The sequence below is a fragment of the Mesoplodon densirostris genome, chromosome 14 (genome assembly GCF_025265405.1).
Source record: "Mesoplodon densirostris isolate mMesDen1 chromosome 14, mMesDen1 primary haplotype, whole genome shotgun sequence".
In the NCBI taxonomy this organism is placed as follows: Eukaryota; Metazoa; Chordata; class Mammalia; order Artiodactyla; family Ziphiidae; genus Mesoplodon; species Mesoplodon densirostris.
Window position 1 is genome coordinate 40,005,244 of NC_082674.1, and position 20,725 is coordinate 40,025,968.

The following is a 20,725-nucleotide window of genomic DNA, read 5'->3' on the forward strand; positions in this document are numbered from 1 at the left end:
AGACACGTTGAGCTTAGTTTCCACATAAAATTTCAGTCAAGCGAGGGTGATACTACTTTAAGTTTCTATTAGTTCTTTATCGTTCCTAAAGCTCTTCCAAAGCCTGGCCAATGGCGGAAAGCTCCTGAGGAAACCCACAACAGCTCGGGCTTTTGAGGAACGTCGCTGCAGTCGCAGCACAGGCTCCGCAAACGGACCGGCCGGGCGGCCACCCGTCGCTCCGCCCAGCCTCGTCCCGCCTCCGCCCCATCTCGGCCACTCAGCGGCCTCGCCGCGCCCCGCCGCATTCCTATAGGTCCTTCGCGGGGCAAGCGAGGCCTTTCCATTTTCCCGCCTTCCTCAGCCCCTCCTCAGCCCGAAACCCGACTGGCCCACAACGTCTCCGCCCTGCTTTCCGTGCGAGCCCCGCCCTTCCGGACACCGCATCCCCCTTCCACCCACACCCGCCGCCTGGGCAGCCTACCGGGTCCCAGGCCTGGCCCGCCGGTAGGAGGTGGGAGGGGACAGGGAGGGACGGGCGGAGCCCCCCTTCCAAGGGGTCGCTGGAGGCGGGGACCGGAGGGAGGGGCGGGGCTCATTTCCTTGGCGCCGCGTTGCCATGGCAGCGGGGGAGGGCGGAGGGAGGGGAGGAAGAGAGCCGGAGGGGGATGTGGTACTGCCGCGGCCGCCACCGCAGCTGCCGGTGCTTACTCGTTGCCGCGTCTTCCCGGAGGCGGCTACTGGAAGCCGCCGGGAGCAGCTGCGGTGCTCTGCCATATTGTGTCTTCCCCTGCTCGTTCCTCACCCCTCCGCTGCGGCGGCCGAGCTGACGGTGAGTCCCGGGAGGAGCGGCGCCCTCCCCAGCCGGCGCCGCCCGGCGACCGCGCTCCGGGCAGCGCGTGCGGCGGGCGCCGGGCGTGGGGCGCTGAGGCGGCTGTCCCGTGACGGGCCCGGACATTTTTGTCCCGTGAGGGATTGACGCTGGCGCGGGGGTCTCCCCTGCGCGCGCCTTGGGTGGCGTGTGGGCTCCCGGCGGGGTGGCGAACTGAGGGTAGTGCGGCCCCGTGAGGAGTTAGGAGTTTTTCCTGAGGGGTGTAATGACCGCCCGGGACCGGGTGTCGCGCGGCGGAAACCTCGGCAAGGGGTGCCGGCTCTTCAGAAAGGCTGGGAGGTGGCCCCGAGGATGCTTAGGGCTCGACTCGGGACGAATCTGCCGTTGGGGGAAGCGCCCCAAGCCCGTCGGGAGTCTTTGCAGCACACACACACCCCTCCCCCCGCCCCCGGCATAAAGTGCAGCGAGACGTGCGGGGCATGGAGCCCTCGCCCGGCCTCGGGCGGACTGGCTGGGCCCGGCCAAATAGTGCCCGGGGAGGCTCCGGGCGCGGCCGGCAGTGAACTTCGAGCAGCGGGGCGGCTGGGCGTTGGGGGTGGGCAGGGGCGGGTCCCGGATGTGGGGGTGGCCGACCCAGGCACCCTCTGGCCCCTCCTCCAGCGGGCGCCCGGGGGGCCTCCGAGGGTGACTGTCTTGGTGGGATGGGAGTTAGTGTTTCAGCGCTGCAATATGGACACTTCCTGTTCGCTGCTTCTCTTGGGCCCTTGGTTATCTCTGCCCTTACCGGGAAGGTGAAAGGTCGTGTGGGCGTGTGCGAGGCCCTTCAGCCTTCTGAGTTCGCCCCATCGCAACAGCAGCGAGGCTGGAACCCGGGAGGACGTGGGAGTCAGGGGAAAGCGGCCCATGTGCGTAGTGCTCCATCTTACCGAACTCCACCCCATTGCCCCTTTGCAGAATGCCTCTGTTCCCATCGCAGCTTACGGGAGTTGGCGTGTCTTAATTCACTGGGGGCGTACTCTCGGGATCTTCCTGGACCTGATTTCTGCTTTAAAGCCTCTTTAAAGCAGCCTCTGTACTTGGTTTTCTCCTTACAGAAAAAAGTCTTAGCGTGCAAAGAAATGACACATACTTTATTTCTTCTACCCCAACTCCGAGGTTGTGGGAGGAGGTTATTATTTCCAGGTTGGTTTACGCTGTTAATCTTGTCTTCTGATTGTGACAGCCACGTGGCCCGTTGAGTGTAACTGAGCGCCCTAGCGCAGCTAAGGCTGAGGCTTCACTGGTAGCCAGGGGGCTTTGTAACCATGAGTAGCTTTGCATCCACATGTATTTTGGTGTTTTCTGAGATGGGGAAGTGGAAAAAGCTGAACCGTTCATGTCTATCTCTGTTCCAACCGAATGGAAGACTTTGTTTTCAGGCAGTCCTTGTAAGGTATATATTGACATTTTTGCTTTCTGCTGTTTTGATGATTTATCTTTAAAATCTAAGCAGCAGTGTTAGGTACCATTAAGGAGTGATGGGGAATAGAAGAGTACATTATGGAGTTTCTCAACTTTGGGAAAAGATCGTTTGAATTTCAGAGTCGTTAATGAAAGTTTCTGATGTAATCAGAAATAATCACATTCTGCAGGATTTCTTTTTGATAGTTTCATAAAAATCTCAGTTTTTCTCTTTTTACATAAAAATTGTGATCTGAAAAGATATAAATATATCACCAGTGAAAATACTTGTTTAGGGATAAATAAATACTTGTTTGATCTGTGCATGGGCACTTAAGCTTTTTTAAGGAAAAGTATTAACAGTTCATATAAATGTTAACATCAACAGATATTAAGGGAATGAAATTAAAGTTTTAGAATATATAAAAGTAAAAGGTCATGGGCTGAAGATCAAAAAATTAATAAAAAGTAAAATAAATAAAATGAAATAATTTTAAATAAATTATTCTAAAGTAAGATAAAAAAGGTTGAAGATAAACTTTTGGAGAGTTTGGAATTTTTAGAATTTAAGAACTACATACAATCATTGGTTATTAGTGCATCATGTTTCATTTTGTAAGTGTTTTGGTGAATTTGAATTATTTCTGTAACATGTTTTTATTTGAATCAGTTTTACTTGAAGAGTGCTAAACCACAGAAAACACTTAGAATGTTTAAAAGAACTGTATGGAGAAGTTACAGTAGTACCATTAGAATTTTAATTCTAATTCTAATTCAGTGAAGCTAATAGTTAAAAAGATTGGAGAGGCTTAGGTGCTGAAAAGATAATGCAATTGAGAAATGAATATGTGTGCTGACCACTGAAAGCAGTGCATAGTTGAGAAAGAAAACTAAATGAGGTGAAGAAATACTTATATAAAGCAGGAAGCACTGAAAACATATGCTGGGAGATAGCTACATTATTTGTTATGGGATCCGACTATCAAATAAAACTTTAAAAAGTGCCATCCAAACAAGGATTAATCTTGTTCTTATGGCAGCTTGTATGTGTGTGCCTTGCTTTTAGATTGTTGTCATTTTAGTAAGTGGGTCTTGCATAAATGCAGAAAAGTCCTCCAAAAACAAAGGTTTGAGGGCCCAATTCTTTGCTGATTTTTTTTTTTTTAATTTTTAATTTTTGGCTGTGTGAGGTCTTCGTTGCGGCCCGCAGGCTTCTCCCTAGTGTGGTGTTCGGGTTTTCTCTCTCTAGTTGTGGCACACTGGCTTAGTTACCCGACGGCATGTGGGATCTTAGTTCCCTGACCAGGGATCAAACCTGGGTCCCCTGCATTGGAAGGCGGATTCTTTACCACTGGACCACCAGGGAAGTCCCTTTGCTGATTTCTTAGGGAAGAAAAAGTGTTCTAATATTTGATCCCTATTCTTGGGTTGAAGAGACATGATTAATATATGTGAAAAAAAGTTTACCATGTGAGATGATACAGACAGGGGAGGCTTCTTGAAGAAAGTAAGGCTTTTGTTTTCAAAAGTCTAACCTTCATGTCACTCCCATTAGATTAATTTTCCTAAAGGTTATATCACTCTAACAACCAAAACACCTTATATCAAGCATAATACCAAATTTCTTCTCAAGATTTTTCAAACTTTGGTCCCAGTCTTCTCCCTTCTTATCTTCCACTGACGTACAGGAACTGTTCATTATTCACTACTTCAACATGGTATAACAATTTACTACTTTTAACATTTGCTGATACAACATTTTCCTGTTGGAAATGCACCTGCACACATCCTCTTAACTGCTGAAGATCTTCTCAAACTTGAGGCTTGGTTAAAATCTTGATTGCCCTGCTAGCCTTAGAATCATAGAATTTTAGACCTGTCTTCCACCTCTCCAGCTGAAATTCTTTTCTCTAATAGCATATTATTCTGTTGGGTTGTAGCATTTTATACTGCCTTGTTTTTATTTAATAAATATTTTTTGAACACCTACTATGTGCCAGGCATTGTTACAGTAACTGAGGCTACAGCCTTGAATAAGACAAATTCCCATATTCTTTTTTATCTTTTTAGGTTTTATCACCCCAAGAAAACCCAGAGGAGTCTTTTTCCCCCCCACCTCAGGTATATGTTATATGCTTAGTGAGTATTTGATTATTTTCTGAGTAAAGGAAAGGCAGCACTTATGAGGTGGAGAGATGGATGGAAAGGTCTTTCTTTATAAGTGAAGGGTACAAAGGAATAACCAATTATGGATGGGCTTGAAAACATCACTTTTGAATTTAAGCATGGTTTAATGCCAAAAAAAAAAAGTGGTATTTAAGCTTCGGCATGATAGGATAAAATCCTTATTTGAGGAAGGTTCATTTGACAGCAGTGTGCAGGACTAATTATTGACTATGGGAAGGAAAGAGATCTATTAAAGGACAAATTAGTAACTTTGAGAAGGAGGTTTGGCAGGGGAGCATAATCAAGAAGATGGTGAGTTTAGTTGGAGTGTTAGGTGAGTGGGAGATATCAAGGTGAATATAACCTTTAATGACTAGAGATTAGAGCTGTGAGATAATCCATTCAATATAGAGGTGACAGCTAATGTTACAATTTTTTTTATAGAGTTAGTAATTGAAGTGTTGAGGCCTAAGAATGATGCTTTAGGAAACAAGAATAAGGGGCATCTGCTTTGGTCATATGTGACTTCATAATTAATACTGTAGACTTGTTCAGTAACTTAATTTCCACTCTATGAATGAGTGCTACCAAATATATGGGAACCAAAAGAATGTTTATCATCACACTTCCAAAGGATTTTGATTCATATATTTCTTATTCCCCTTACCCTAACTTTTTAAATTTAAATAAACATTTAATTTTAGAATAGTTTTACAGTTACAGAAAAGTAGCAAGATAGTAGAGTATACCTCACCCAGTTTACCCTATTGTTAACATCTTACAGTGGTACAGTTGTCACAACTAAGGAAACAAAATTGCTACTTTACTATTAACTAAATTGCATACTTTATTCAGATTTCATTAGTTTTTCCCTAGTGTCCTTTTTCTGTTCCAGAATTCTAGTTTCTCAAATTTTTCTTATTTCTGATGATTGTGACAGTTTTTAGGAGTACTAGTCAGAAATCTTACAGAATGTCCCTCAGTTGAGATTTATCTAACATTTTCCTCATGATTAGACTGGGGTTAGAGTTTTAGGGAGGAAGACAACAGAGGTGAAGTGCCATTTTCTTCACAGCGTATTAAGGGTATATACTAAGAACATAAAATTGATATAATGTTAACAAACGTTGATCACCTGTTTGAGGTCTTTGTTGGGTTTCACTCCCCACCCAATCATACTCTTTGGAATCAAGTTTCCAAGCACAGCTCATGCTCAAGGCCTTGACCTAATTTTAATTGATGTATTTTTTTATTTCCCTCAACCTAATTTTCTTGTCCATAAATAAACATTAAACTTGGACAAATATTCATTGAGCATCTTCTGTATTTAAGTGCTAAGGATATAGTGGTGAGCAAGAGACATCATTTCTACTCTTTTGGAGTCTGCCTGATGTGAACATAAAATAAATAGAATTTATCCCCTCACCTACATAGGTATTATTTCACTGACAGTTGTAAGCATAGTATTACTGTAAGCCTAAAAGGCTAAATAAAGTTCTTAAGTAGCCATTTAGAAAATATGCTGTTATCAAAAAGATTAAATATATATACCATTAAAATAACCATCTTGGATGGTTAAGGGAACATGGATAAGGGAAAATTACTTTGATTCTCTCCAAGTAGGTGTGTTACTGTTTAATTAGCAGAATAGTTTAATTATTGTTAATTATCTTCGTATCTTATAAAGTTTGCAGGTTGTATAAGAACATTCTTGGCTTCTTGATTGTATTTCAGAGGCATTTGGTGCTTTTGCTACTTAGAGGTTTTTTTCTAAGAAGTGGTTTGAAAGACGTGTTGAATAAGAATTTCAGTTAATTTTTTCTACTTAACTGGGTTAACTAAAAGCACTGTTACTTTGGACTCTTATTGAAATTCTCCCTAAAATGTATTATTAATACATTTACACTTTTCACATTTTATAGTGCTCAGCCCACTGAGCATAATTTAATATTTAAATTAGAATTTTGACACAGAGAACAGTTATTTTGAGTTTTTATATAACCTTGGAGGTAGAGAGTTGAGGAAATTGATAAACTTACATCCTTGTGGTTTGTTTATCTTAAAAGAGGAAATACAGGAAAACAGGAAGAGATTTCTTGTAAATTGAGATTTTACTGTTCCTTCTGCCTGCCCTATGCCTCTGTCCAACTCCTCCATCCTTAAAAGTTCAATTTAAATTCTACCTCTATGCTGATTGAGCAACATTTATTAATAATCATGGCAACAATTACTACCTTTTATCAGGTGCCTACTATGTTCTGGCATGGCATTATACTAGACACATGAGTATATAATTTAATTCTCCAAAACAACTGTGCAGGACATATTTTATTATAAAGAAACAGAAGTTATGTAAATGCAGACCTTGGTGTTTGAGCCCAGGTCTGTCAGATTTTTAAATTTCATATTCTTTGTGCTGTGACCTGAAGTCTTTGAAAAATGGTTATTTGCCAGGATGAGATACTTCTTTCCCAGGAAAAAGTAAGGAAGAATACAGGGTAAAGAGAGCAAACTAATATTTATAGAATGCCTATTCTGTGACATGAATGCCACTACTTTATTGTCATAGTGAATTAAGTAAGTGGTGTTATTCCTTGGGATGTAAGGGGGTTAAGTCATTTGTCAGAGATTGCATAAGAAAGTTGGTAGGTGATGGGTCTGCTTGACTTCAAAACCTTATTAGTCTTTTACTTTTCTAGTACAGGATGCTGCTATTTTCATTCATTTAAACATTTGCTTACTAAATGTTATGGTCTGCAGTAGAGCATAAAAATGAATGTATTTTTGTTCTGCCTACAAGGATTTATATTCTAGTACAATATTTCTTAAATGGATGATAGAGAATCAACATAGTAAATTGTGACCAACATCTCTTAAATACAATCAAATAGAAAATTTCAGTGTGTTATATGTGGTAAGGGTAAAAGTGCTATTTCATTCTGTTTCCGTTACATATGTTAAGTGTATCATGGATCTCTTATAAAAATATACTTCTTATTGTGGGATAGCATCAAAAGTTTGAAAACTGCTTGTCTAGTGGCTGAGTTGGAAAGATAAGCAAATAATTATGAATAGCAAGTAAGTTCTATAATAGGGCTCTAAATAGGATGCTAAGGAAGCACGATTGGAAAAAATTGTATAATTCAAGGAAGGCTCCTAAAGAGATGACTTTGAGTCTCTCTGAAACATGGGGTGGAGAGCCTAAAATACATCTAAAAGCATGAAGAAGTTAAAGAGCATTGTATATTCAGGAAGCTTGGGGTGGTGTGAAATAGGTGCAAACAGGAGCCAGATTTTTTGTGGAATTTGTAGGCCACCGTACTAAAGATTGTAGATTTTATTAGGCCCATGGTTTTTCTGGAGTCTCATGGCATTCTTTTGCTAAAGAACAGATACATTTGTGTATTTGATTCTATCATACAATCTAGAAACAATTTTAGGAATAGAAAATTTGACCATATAGCACGTTATGTAGTATAAAATGGTGGGTATGAGCACAACTTTTGGTAAAAACAATCACAACCAAAAAAAGATTAAGCCATTTTGAGGCTATGATCAAATGTTCTTTTCTACTTTTTCTTGCATTTTTGCTATTGCTAGCAGACTAATGGTAGCAGGTGCTAAAGTTTGAAGAAAACTTTATAAGAGAAAATTGTTCATTTTTTTCCTTTGAATTGGAAGACAGCCATTATTCAATTTTGAGGACAGTAGGGACCCTCTGTTATAATATTAATAACAGACCATTTCTGTAAGCCACAGTTTGCAACCTTTACCTACAGCTGTGTTTTGTTTGGCCTGGAATATTAAAAAAAATTTTTTTGCGTATTTGCCAACATTTAAATATTGGTACATTTCACACAAAAATCTAGAGTTCTTTTGTCCCTTGAAAAATTGAACATCGTGGCAGCATTGGTTTCATGGGTTGATTGGGTGAAGCTTATAAGCAGCTGCCCTCTTTTGGCAGTCTCCATCATTCTCTGTTGTCTTACAGCAGACCAGCTTCACTTGTTTGTTGCCTGCCTGGTTCTTGTTAGGCTTTTGAATTGTCTGCTGTGTACTGTTATTTTGTGAAGTATTTTAAAAGGGGGATTTGGGGTCTTTGAAAGATCATTCTGCCAGTATTGTAGAAGATGGATTGGAGGAATATGAGATGCGTCTGGTTAGAATTTTAATGCAGGTGGGATGCCCTTTTCTTCTTCTGAACCCATATTACTTTGTACCTTTCTCAAAACACTTACTATATATAGCTTCCTCTTATATGTGTTACATATCTCTTCAACTAAATTGTAAACACCTCGTAATAACATGTGCTGAGTGAATGCTTGTTGAATTTAATTATATTTATTTTTAAGAAGACCATGTTTGTTTGTCTCAAAGGTGAGTTTTCTTGGCAGTTTTAGAGTACCTCTTAACTGAAAAAAATCTTTTACAAATTTTAAGTATTAGTTGCAATTTATTCTAAGAATGAGTAAATGTCAAACACTTTTAAACCATGTGTTACACGTGAAAAACAGAACAGGTATGTTCTGTATAATAAGATGGTGGACTTTTAATTCATTGTCCTGTTTGCCAAACATCGGGATGAAACACTGTAGGAAACTTGTCTCTTGGTTTGCCGTGTAATTTTTTTAAGTCATTTTGAAGATTATTCCAAGAGTTTTTTGTTACTATGTTTTCTACTGATAGCTAGAAGTAGTTTTAAATTAATACCATTTATGGTTTTTTATTTTCTAAATTTTTAAAATGCTTTTTACTGTAAAGTAAAATGTAGATGCAGAAAACCACACAAGAAATGTGCAGCTTAGTGAATTAATTCTAAGGCCAACCCTCATGTAACCATCTTCAAGGTTAAGGAATAGAATTTTGCCAGCTACCTTAGAAGCCCTTTCGAGTGCCTCTTCCACAATATAACTCCCTTCCTTCAAAAACTAACCACTAGGGCTTCCCTGGTGGCGCAGTGGTTGAGAGTCCGCCTGCCGATGCAGGGGACACGGGTTCGTGCCCCGGTCCGGGAAGATCCCACATGCCGCGGAGCGGCTGGGCCCATGAGCCATGGCCGCTGAGCCTGCGCTGTGCTCCGCAATGGGAGAGGCCACAATAGTGAGAGGCCCGCGTACAGGAAAACAAACAAACAAACAAAAAAACTAATCACTATTCTAACTTTTTTGAAAATTCCTTAAGTTTCTTTTTGGTTTTATTACCCAAGTATGTGTCCTTAGACAGTGTGGTTAGCCTGCTTGCACCCTTCCTCTCTCCCTTCCTCTTTATTTCTTTCTGATTAAGTTTTCTTCCTTTTTACCCTTTGTTTCTCTTAAGGCTTTATCTTATATGTTTATTTTTTCTTGTAGTCCTTTAAGTCTTCATTTCTGAAATGTTTTTTTTCCTTTTATTTCAAATTCTTTCTTGAGCTCTGTCACTTTATTTCTGAGCTTTTCTTTTTTTAATTTTTTAATTTTATTTATTTTTTTATACAGCAGGTTCTTATTAGTTATCTGTTTTTTACGTATTAGTGTATACATGTCAATCCCAATCTCCCATTCATCACACCACCACCACCACACACACACACACACCCGCCACTTTCCTGAGCTTTTCTAATTCTGATTTTTTTTCCATGTCTTACGTAATTTTTTTAAGCTCTTTTTGAAATAGAAGCTCATTTTTGTCTCTCGTGTGAGCATATCTTTCTGGCATGCTTTCATTGTAGGATATTTTATTCCCTGTTTTTTCTTTTATATCTTTATTTTATTTACTTATTTATTTTACTGTGGTAAGAACATTTAACACGAGATCTACCCTCTTAAAATTTTAAGTGTATAATACAGTATTGTTAACTATAGGAAATGTGTTGTACAGCAGATCTCTAAAACATATTCACCTCGTGAAATGGAAACTTTTACCCATGGAGCACTCCCATATCCCCCTCTGCCTTGCTTCTCTGAGTTTAACTATTTTTCTTTTTTTTAAATATTTATTTTATTTATGTATTTAGGCTGTGCTGGGTCTTAGCTGTAGCACGCGGGATCCTTGTTGCAACATGCAGGCTTCTTCAGTTGCGGCATGCGGACTTCTTAGTTGCGGCATGCGGGCTTCTTAGTTGTAGCATGAGAACTCTTAGTTGTGGCATGCATGTGGGATCTAGTTCCCTGGCCAGGGATCGAACCCAGGCCCCCTGCATTGGGAGCATGGGGTCTTATCCACTGGACCACTGGGGAAGTCCTGAGCTTAACTATTTTTCTGTTTCTCTTTCCTTATTGTAACTTTGTATGATCTTCAACCCTCAACACTTTTCATCATTTCTTTTTATGAAACTAGTTTTCTTGAACTTGTAGGAGGAGGCTTGGTTCTGATAGCTCTTTTAACTTCACAGTCCTCTGTTTTTTGTTTTTATCCATCGTTTAAAAAATGGTGGATGGCTTTCAGAGATTTTCTGGCTCTTTATACTCTTTCTGGCACTTATATCTGGACCCTCTTTCCTTAATCTTGTTTTTCCCTATCCTGCTCAATTTTGTTTCTATTCCCAGTACTTCCTCTTAAGTCTAGGGTCTGTCTTGGAAGAGAGCCCCAAAGGCCAGGTTTTGAGAGCACAAAGGGACTAGATTGTTCCATGCCTGTAGGTCTTACTGTAGACCCCTTGCACTTACCCACTTTTGGAATAGCTTCAGCTTCTGTTCACAAACTGTCTCTCAGTACTTTCCAGGGAATACCTTTTGGCTGTTTTGTGCTTCTGTTCTCAAGTCCCTCAGACACCTCATTGCTTCCCTCTATCTTCTCTCACTTAGACACTGATAGAAAATAAGTCTGTGGGCTGTTGGTGGTTTGTTTACATCCTTATATTTTGAGGTTTGCAGGGAGACTTTGTTAAATAGTTTTATTGTAGTTATTACCCATGGGTTTGGGGTTTACTCCATAGCTGCTCTGCCTGTTTTTATGTGAAGATTTGCAAGGAATCAAAAATTTGCTGCCACGACAGCTGCCATCTTCCCAAAATCATTTTCCTGATAATTTTAATTCAGGGAGTGGTCACGTCTTTTTTTCCTAAAATCTTGACAAAAAACTTTCATTTCTTCTGAAATTATTGCCACTTAATGCCGTCCACTGATTGTATATAGATGTCACAAAATTCTGAACCTGTTGTTTTGCCCTGATTATTTCTTCATAGTTAAGAGAGCCTTTAAGAATCTATTAAAGATCCTTTGGGAAGTTGTGAAAGGGTCATGGGATTGTCTTTCTGTTGCGCATATACAAGTGTTAGTGCTTTGACTTTTAATGCTTTAGCTTTTTCCAATATTCAGAAGCTAACCTACATTGTGTACACCTAGGACCATTCTTAAATTACGGAGAAAAAATTGGGTTTAATAACAAGAATCAGATGCATGAAAGTAAATAATTGCAGTGTGAGACATACCCTTCTAGACATGGATTCTAGTACTGTGGGAACACAGAGTAGGAACTTTCCCCAATGAGTAGGATTGAGTGAGGTGGATTTTATAGTCATAATGGAGTCTTATTAATGGTGTGTCAGTACCTTTAACAACTCATTATCTCTGTTTTTTTCAAACTTTTCCTTTAGTAGTTCTTCATACACATGGATTAGCATTAGGCATTCTTTAATTACAACTTCAAAAGAGCATGTTGTTCAGATGGAAATAAAATAATTGATGTTTAAAAGTTTCCTTTTGTGATAAAACTATTTTCCAAATATTTCTGAAGTAGAGAACTGAAATTTAGGAAGTGAAAAGCTCACAGAGCAGAATGGAACATAGTATCTAACATAATATTCTTTACTTGAAAGTTAATTGCTCAGTAAATATTTTTTTAATGAATATCATATTTCACCCTTCAACTTTTTGTTCCATATAGTTTGATTAAAATGTCTCCTTTGTTTAATTGAAAAAAACTTATCATGCAGTATAATTTGAGTATAATTTTACCTTTGTGTTTCTCGTCTAGTTCGCAGCAAGTTAGAGCCAGGTTGTACTTGCTTGAAGTATTCTGCTTAGGTGTGTTGAACCCATTGTTTCCTAGTCTCCTCTGGTTTTTTATTTAGTCTGGATTAAATACTTTATAATATAGAACTTTAGTGTTTATAAAGTGATTTCATGTCAATTGTTTCTTTTGAGCTGTTGACACAAATAACTACTGTAAAAAGAGGACATATAAATGCAATTGGAACATTGTGAGAGAGATTGAAAATCCCTAAGAGAAGTTCAGGTGGGAATGACATGCGGGAGTTGTCATTAAATGAGGCCTTAAATATTAGGGTTTTGACTGATTGGTGGTAGGGAGGGTAGACAATCCTGATGTTTAGAATAGCGGGAGCAAGCATATAGAGAAATGTGCAGGAAGTATTTGAACAGGTTTGTCTAGTTTGGACTAACTTCATATGGAAGAGCATTAGGTTGAGGATGTATTGATAGATACTGAGTCAGATATATTGATGATAGTATGTAGCTTTTTTTGTTGTTGTTCTTATGAAGCAATCTAGGTAGGATGACAGCTAGTATACTAGTGAAGAGCATGAGCTCTGGAGTCACATTATTCCCTGAGCTTATATCCCCGTTGTGCCACTTCAAGATTTGTGATGTGGGTACACTATTTAATCTCTCTGCATCTGTTTCCACATAAAATGGACACTGATAATAGCAGTTGCCTGGTAGAGTTGTTACAAAGATTAAAAGAGTTAATACTAGTAAAACACCTGGTATCAATAAGCATTCAATGAATTTTTTTATGTAAGAAAGTACTAGCTCTCATTTACATAAATTATGTGTACATAATTTATACACACACTCACACATGTTGGAAATGTACATACAAGTAGGAAAGGTAGGTCTTACCATGTATATATCTACAGGAAAGCTAGTAATATTTGAATTTCAGGGTTTTTTTGTTTGTTTGTTTGTTTGTTTTGCAGTACGCGGGCCTCTCACTGTTGTGGCCTCTCCCGTTGCGGAGCACAGGCTCCGGACGCGCAGGCTCAGCGGCCGTGGCTCACGGGCCTAGCCGCTCTGCGGCACGTGGGATCTTCCTGGACCGGGGCACGAACCAATGTCCTCTGCATCGGCAGGCGGACTCTCAACCACTGCGCCACCAGGGAAGCCCTGAATTTCAGTTTTTAATAGCACTTAGATTATTGTAGAACAAAAGTTCAACCATCTCAGTTTATAGATGTCACAGTTATGTAGTAGCAGAGCTGGAACCAAGATCTGTTAGACAGTAAATATTTGAGCAGTAAACAAAACAGACAACTGTTTTTTCTGCCATTATGGAGCTTTCAGTCAGTTAGGAAAGATGCGTATTGAGCCATCTCAGGTGTGCCAAATGTTATTAAAAAGTATAGGCAATTATGGAAGAAAAGAACTTGGGGCCCTCTGTCGTCTGGGATGTTAGAGAAAGTCTCAAGATTTTTAAGCTGAAATACGAATGATAGCCATTAGCCAGGGCTAGGTGAAATGTACATACAAGTAAGAATGAAATGAAGAGTATTTTAGGCAAAGATAGTAGCATTTGTAAAGACCCTGAGGGAGGAGGAGAAAGCATGGCCTATTCAGACATCTCAAGTGGGGAGAACAAGGGAGAGTGGCAAAAGATAAGGCCAGAGATGTTAGACAGGGGCTAAGTTAGGCAGAGTCTCGTACACCATGTTAAGGCCTTTGGACTTTGACCTAAGGGTCCCTTTGATGGATTAAGCAAGAAAGGGACATTTTCAGTTTTGCATTTTTTAAGATTATGCTATATTATAGAGAACAAATTAGGAGCATCAGGCATAGATGCAGGGGGACTAATTTAGGAAGATAGTATCAGAGCCACTGTGTATGTTTGTGCAGAACACAAACCGTAGGGGGTACCATTCATGTAGACTACCATTGCAGTGGTCTAGATGAGAGATGATGTTGACCTGGACTATAGTTGTGACTGTGAAGGTGGAGAAAGATGGGCAGATTTCAGGTTTAACAACTCCAAAATCTATCTCCAGACCAAACCTCTCTCCTGAACTTTAGATCACATATATCCCAAACGCCCACTCTACTTAAGTATCTCACAAGTACCTCCAACTCAACAGGTCAAAGCAAAAAATACACACACACACACACACACACACACATCACCACAAACATTGATCTACCTCCAAGAAGAAAAACAGCCATATTCTCTTTCAGTATTCTCTATATAGTATTATCAAATGGAACTAACATCCACTCAGTTGCTGATTCTATCTACTAGTAGTGACAACTAGCTGTAAATAGCTGCAGTTGATGTGGCTACTTAGAATTCGGGTTTTATATTCCATGTAAGTTTATTTAGAAACTTGAATGATTATTACAGATAAGTATTACTACTTTCTAAAATGCTCTGGAGGGGCCTCCCTGGTGGCGCAAGTGGTTGAGAGTCCGCCTGCCGATGCAGGGGATACGGGTTCGTGCCCCGGTCTGGGAGGATCCCATATGCCGCGGAGCGGCTGGGCCCGTGAGCCATGGCCGCTGAGCCTGCGCGTCCGGAGCCTGTGCTCCGCAACGGGGGAGGCCACAACAGTGAGAGGCCCGCATACCGCAAAAAAATAAATAAATAAATAAATAAATAAAATGCTCTGGAGATAGTCTATTTAATAACATATACTTTCTAAAAAATAAATTTATTTATTTATTTTTGTCTGTGTTGGGTCTTCTTTGCTGCGGGGTGGGCTTTCTCTAGTTACGGCGAGCGGAGACTTCTCTTGTTGTGGTGGCTTCTCTTGTTGCGGATCACGGGCTGCAGGCACACGGGCTTCAGTACTTGTGGCATGCGAGCTCAGTAGTTGTGGCTTGCAGGCTCTAGAGCGCAGACTCAGTAGTTGTGGCACACGGGCTTAGTTGCTCTCCGCCATGTGGGATCTTCCTAGACCAGGGCTCCCATGTTCCCTGCATTGGCAGGCAGATTCTTAACCACTGTGCCACCAGGGAAATACCAATAATATATACCCTTAATAATTTTTAGCATAAATATATTTTACTTAAGTAAGTGTTCATATAGGGTTAGTTTAGTCCTATTTTAAAGAAGACTTAATTCTGTGTTAAGTTAATCATGCTTTTGTATTGTTTTTAGAAGTACATATAAAATCAGTATATTAAGTCAACCAGTATACAGTCTTAAGTTTTAATCTTGGTTTCCAAATTTGATATGGGGGTTATTAGTAAGGTAAGATATCACTGTCTGCCTTTATTAAATTTATTTTGATCATGAATGTGCTTTTAAAAGATTCTTATTTTCAGTGGAACAATTCACTGTAGATTTACTGCATGGCTGACTAATTATAGCTTATGTTCAAGGCACTGAAAACCATATTACACATAAATAAATTTTGGTGATAAAGAATACCACCTGTTTGTATTCACATGCCAACAAAATTTATCTTTGTACTTTAGGACATTAGATCTGTTGATTTTCAGGTTTCTGTAACTTTGTTCCTTTCAAAATAACTTTTCAAGTACAGTTACAAGGCTATCAAAAAACCAAAGTGCTGTTTGGCTAACTGGTCACTATATGGTTTGTAGCACAGGTGACGTTACTTCTAATTCTAGATGGTAAGGATATTTCTCTCCATTTGTGGTTTGTTTGTTTGTTTTTCTATACTGTCAGTTTTTTTCAGCCTTTAACACATTTTGGTTCAGATATGGCATTGATTGCAGTCCCAAAGATTAAGAAGATGGGTTTTCTCAGCTAGATTTACTCTGAAAGCTAGTAGTGCTTTTTTTTTATCACTATGTTTAATAACATGTAAGGTAAACTACTGCTATGTTTTAGATACTAATAGAAGTTTACAAATTATTTTGTTATCAACTTTTAAAAAACATTTATTAGAAATAGCTATTTTTCTCGACAGAGAAAACAATTTTCACTCAATTTAGATCTCTTGTGGTACTATTTTTTTTTTTTTTTTTTTTTTGCGGTATGCGGGCCTCTCACTGTTGTGGCCTCTCCCGTTGCGGAGCACAGGCTCCGGACGCGCAGGCTCAGCGGCCATGGCTCACGGGCCCAGCCGCTCCGCGGCATATGGGATCCTCCCAGACCGGGGCACGAACCCGTATCCCCTGCATCGGCAGGCGGACTCTCAACCACTTGCGCCACCAGGGAAGCCCTGGTACTATTTTTTGAAACCAGTATTTCTCTGTATGAAAGGCAGGGTTATGTGCTAGGGAATTCATTGTTAAAAAAAAAAAAGTATTTGGTCTTTATACGGAAAATATCATGTTTGTTTACTGGTTAGAAGCAATTTTTTTTTAACTTGTAAAGCTATTGCTTCATTTTAACTTCTGCAAGAAACAAATGAACAACTGAGACTTTTTTGGAGGGTGGGGGGAGACAAGTGCTGTAACAGTGTGTAGGGAACCTCTATATACTGTATGCAAGTAGCACAAAATTGTTTAGGTAGACATGGCATTTGAACCATGGTTTACACAATGTATTTGGGCAAGTTAACTTAGGAGAAAAGTGGATTCAGTGGAAGATTACCACAACAGATCCCACTCCCCTCCCAAATTTTAGTGTTTTCTGCTTTTAGCACGAGTTGGGGCAAGTTTTTTTCCCCCACTCAATTTTTTTTTTTTTTTTTTTTTTTTCGGTACGCGGGCCTCTCACTATTGTGGCCTCTCCCATTGCGGAGCACAGGCTCCGGACACGCAGGCTCAGCGGCCATGGCTCACAGGCCTAGCCGCTCCGCAGCATGTGGATCTTCCCGGACCGGGGCACGAACCCGTGTCCCCTGCATCGGCAGGCGGACTCTCAACCACTGCGCCACCAGGGAAGCGCCCCCCACGCACACACACTCAATTTTATTTTATTTTTTTACCGCTATTTGAAAAACTGTTTCTCTATGAGACAAATCTTTGACCCTTTTGTATTCTGCGTCCTTCCCTCCCTTTCCCTTTCTTGACTGGAAAATGCAGCTGCACACATTTCTTGTTTAGAGACAATGGATCACATGCTGTGTCACCTAAATCTATGACCAAGAGGCAGTTTTATCCTTAAGAGCTCATAATGCTTCAGTTGTCCTGGATACATGACATCATGTAGCATTATAATCAAACATACATCTTTTTGCAGTAGTACTTTTGGGATTTGAATCTACCCTCTAATCTCAATATTGGATTTTATGCGATGGACAGTATTTATAATAGAGAACCTTAAAACAAAGAATGTATTGTAGGAAAGGTTGTGAGTTCCTTTTATATGGCTTAATTTTCTTACCTCAGGGTTACCAAAGTTATCAGATAATTTGAGTTAATAGAATATCTTTAAAGTTCTAGCGTTAAATTTGTTACACAAAGCCTTGCAAATAGTATGTGCTCAATAAGTGTTACACTATTATCACTACCAATGTGATAAATTAACAAGAAAATTGTTTTCCTTATTTAAAAATGAGGAACTCTTAAGATTTTGAAAATAATTAGTATCTTTAAACTGCTAAAATATTTTGTTGAGCTTATTATAAGCTTATTATACTGCTGAATAAATCTAAGAAGTATAGTACTGACGGGCTTCCCTGGTGTCGCAGTGGTTGAGAATCTGCCTGCCAATGCAGGGGACACGGGTTCGAGCCCTGGTCTAGGAAGATCCCACATGCCACGGAGCAACTGGGCCTGTGAGCCACAATTACTGAGCCTGCGCATCTGGAGCCTGTGCTCCGCAATAAGAGAGGTCGTGATAGTGAGAGGCCCGCGCACCGCGATGAAGAGTGGCCTCCACTTGCCACAACTAGAGAAAGCCTCGCACAGAAACGAAGACCCAACACAGCCATAAATAAATAAATAAATAATTTAAAAGAAAAAGAAAAAAAAATATAGTACTGTGGCTTCCAGTCTTGAGTTATGGTACGTTTTATAATTAATTAATAAAAATGGTTTATTCCTAAGGAGGTGAAGGTGAGGAAAGGAGGGGGAAATTGAACGGAAATTCCTTTTATTATATAGTAAATCTTAATCAGAGACAAAGCTTAAATTACAGTAAAGAATTGAAGTAATTGCCAGGCAGTTCTGATAAAACTCACAAACATTTTGGATTTCTATGTATGCCTTAACTCTGTAATAGATTTTTTTTTCCTATGGAAAACATTGTTTAGTCATATGAGCTAAGTGAATGACAGCCTGTTTCCCCTTGCTAGGGTTGTCTTAGCCTGTCAAATGGTTTTTGGTTTGTTTTTTTTTTTTTTTTAGTTTCTGCTTTATAACAAAGTGAATCAGTCATACATATACATCTGTTCCCACATCCCTTCCCTCTTGCGTCTCGCTCCTTCCCACCCGCCCTATCCCACCCCTCCAGGCGGTCACCAAGCACCGAGCTCATCTCCCTGTGCTATGCGGCTTTTTATATTGGTTACTTTAAAGTGATTGGATAGGAAAGCAACAAATCTGAGAAGGGGGTTACTCTTTTCACACTTCTAAGATTGTTTAATTTACTGATGACATTAAGTTCTTGGTGAGAGGTAAAATAGCAAGTCAATAGAAATAAAGTTTCCAGATGTCTTAAGACCATGTAAAAAAGCATAATTAGAAATTGTAAATATATATAATTAAATATAACCAAATATCATACTCATTTGTCACGTGCTTCAGGAATTTAGATGTTTAAAGTATTTATAATGAGACTGACTTTAAATAGGAAGCTAGACTAGTCGGGTGAAGATGGTGAGAAACAACTGTATCTGTAGGTCAGATGCTGCCATATAGTTCCAGATTAATCATCCCGTGCTTTAAGTCTTCTTTGGGGCTTCTCAGTACGATTGCTCAAGAGCTGGTTTCAACTTCTTTCCAATTCTAGTAGAACATAACAGATGGCATGCTTCCTTTTTAGTCCAGTGTAGTAAAATTTTTTTAGAAACAGCAAAATTGATTTTCCTCATTTATCCTTTCTGTGTAATGAGGACAGAAATATTCAATGATTGGCTCAAAGGTGCAGGGAAGAAATAAATTGGAATAAATTTCCTTTGAGATATCAAAAATTAACTATTATTTTATTTTGATGTCTTTTTTCAGTGCTATTTTTCATTTCCTAAAAGGAATTCTTAAATAATATTATGGATTAAATCTAAATTTGTAACAATTAAAAAAGTATCTTGCAAACAATAACTGATGGATTAGGGTTCTAAGAACTATGATACAGGTAAGGTAAAAACAGTTAAAGTTGAAAAGTGTAACATGAAGAAATTCAATAATATAAGTTGAAAAGCATTTTTTTAAAGTATTAAACACATTAGTAGAACTGAATTAATTGCAATTATTTCTTATTTGCTATGGATTTATATTACTAAGGTACACATTAAAAAACTTTTATGTTCATGAGAACTGCTGGACTGAGAGCCTGATTTTTGGGGGTTGTTAAATTTTATATACATGAGTCTATTTTTTTTTTTTTTTTTTTTTTTTTGCTGTACGCGGGCCTCTCACTGCTGTGGCCTCTCCCGTTGCGGAGCACAGGCTCCGGACACACAGGCTCCGCGGCCATGGCTCGCGGGCCCAGCCGCTCCGCGGCATGTGGGATCTTCCGGGATCGGGGCACGAACCCGTGTCCCCTGCATCGGCAGGCGGACTCCCAACCACTGCGCCACCAGGGAAGCCCACATGAGTCTATTTTTAAGGTACTGTAGATGTTATCCTGAAATTTACAGTATAAGTAATATAAGTAATATCTTAAAGAAATTATTTTGAATATTTTAACTTGGTAAGAATTCTGTAGATTCATGATAGATTCTGAACTAGTCAGATACAAATAAATATAACTATATATGTAGATATTTATATTCCTGTCCTGTTTTGATTATAGCATTATATTTGCCACTGTATCTTTTTGTTATTGAGAATATCATTACTAGTGAAAACTCAACATATTTTATTTCAGAGGTAATGTAGTTATTTTTTTTTATATAAATTCTTTTGTTAAAATGTTAGCATTAGGCAGCTGTTAATAAAGGAACTTAAAATCTTTTGGGGCCATTAATAACAAAAAACTAAAAAAAGTTCTGAAAGTTTGTATGGTTTAAATGCTTTTAGATTATTAAACTAGAAAGATTTGAAGAAAGGTTCTGTCATGTGGTATGATTGGTAAAAGACTGACATACATAAAGTTCATGGAAACAGAATAAGGAAGTGAAATTCACATCATAAAGAAAATGATGAAACTGTTATTGCAGCACTCTTCTGAGAAGTCCTAATTTCTGCCTCACCAGAGGGTGTCATTGGTCATAAAGGAGGCCCATCCTTAATACTAGAATTTTTTTTTAATTTCTTCAAAACACAAAGTATAATTACTGATTTTATACCCTAATATTTTTGT

General features: G+C 39.3%; 1 protein-coding gene across 3 annotated transcripts in view; it reads left to right on the forward strand.

Moving 5' to 3' along the window:
• The first annotated feature begins 650 nt into the window (after positions 1-650).
• Positions 651-20,725, forward strand: part of FOXN2 (forkhead box N2) — a 58,234-nt gene continuing 38,159 nt past the window's right edge. The window contains exons 1-2 of one of the 3 annotated variants that reach the window (XM_060117703.1): positions 651-811; positions 4,322-4,372. The gene's annotated coding sequence lies outside the window, so the exon portion shown is untranslated. Of the gene's footprint in view, positions 812-1,675; positions 1,717-4,321; positions 4,373-20,725 lie in introns of those variants that run through there. The other 2 variants (XM_060117702.1, XM_060117704.1) reach the window with 2 other exon arrangements.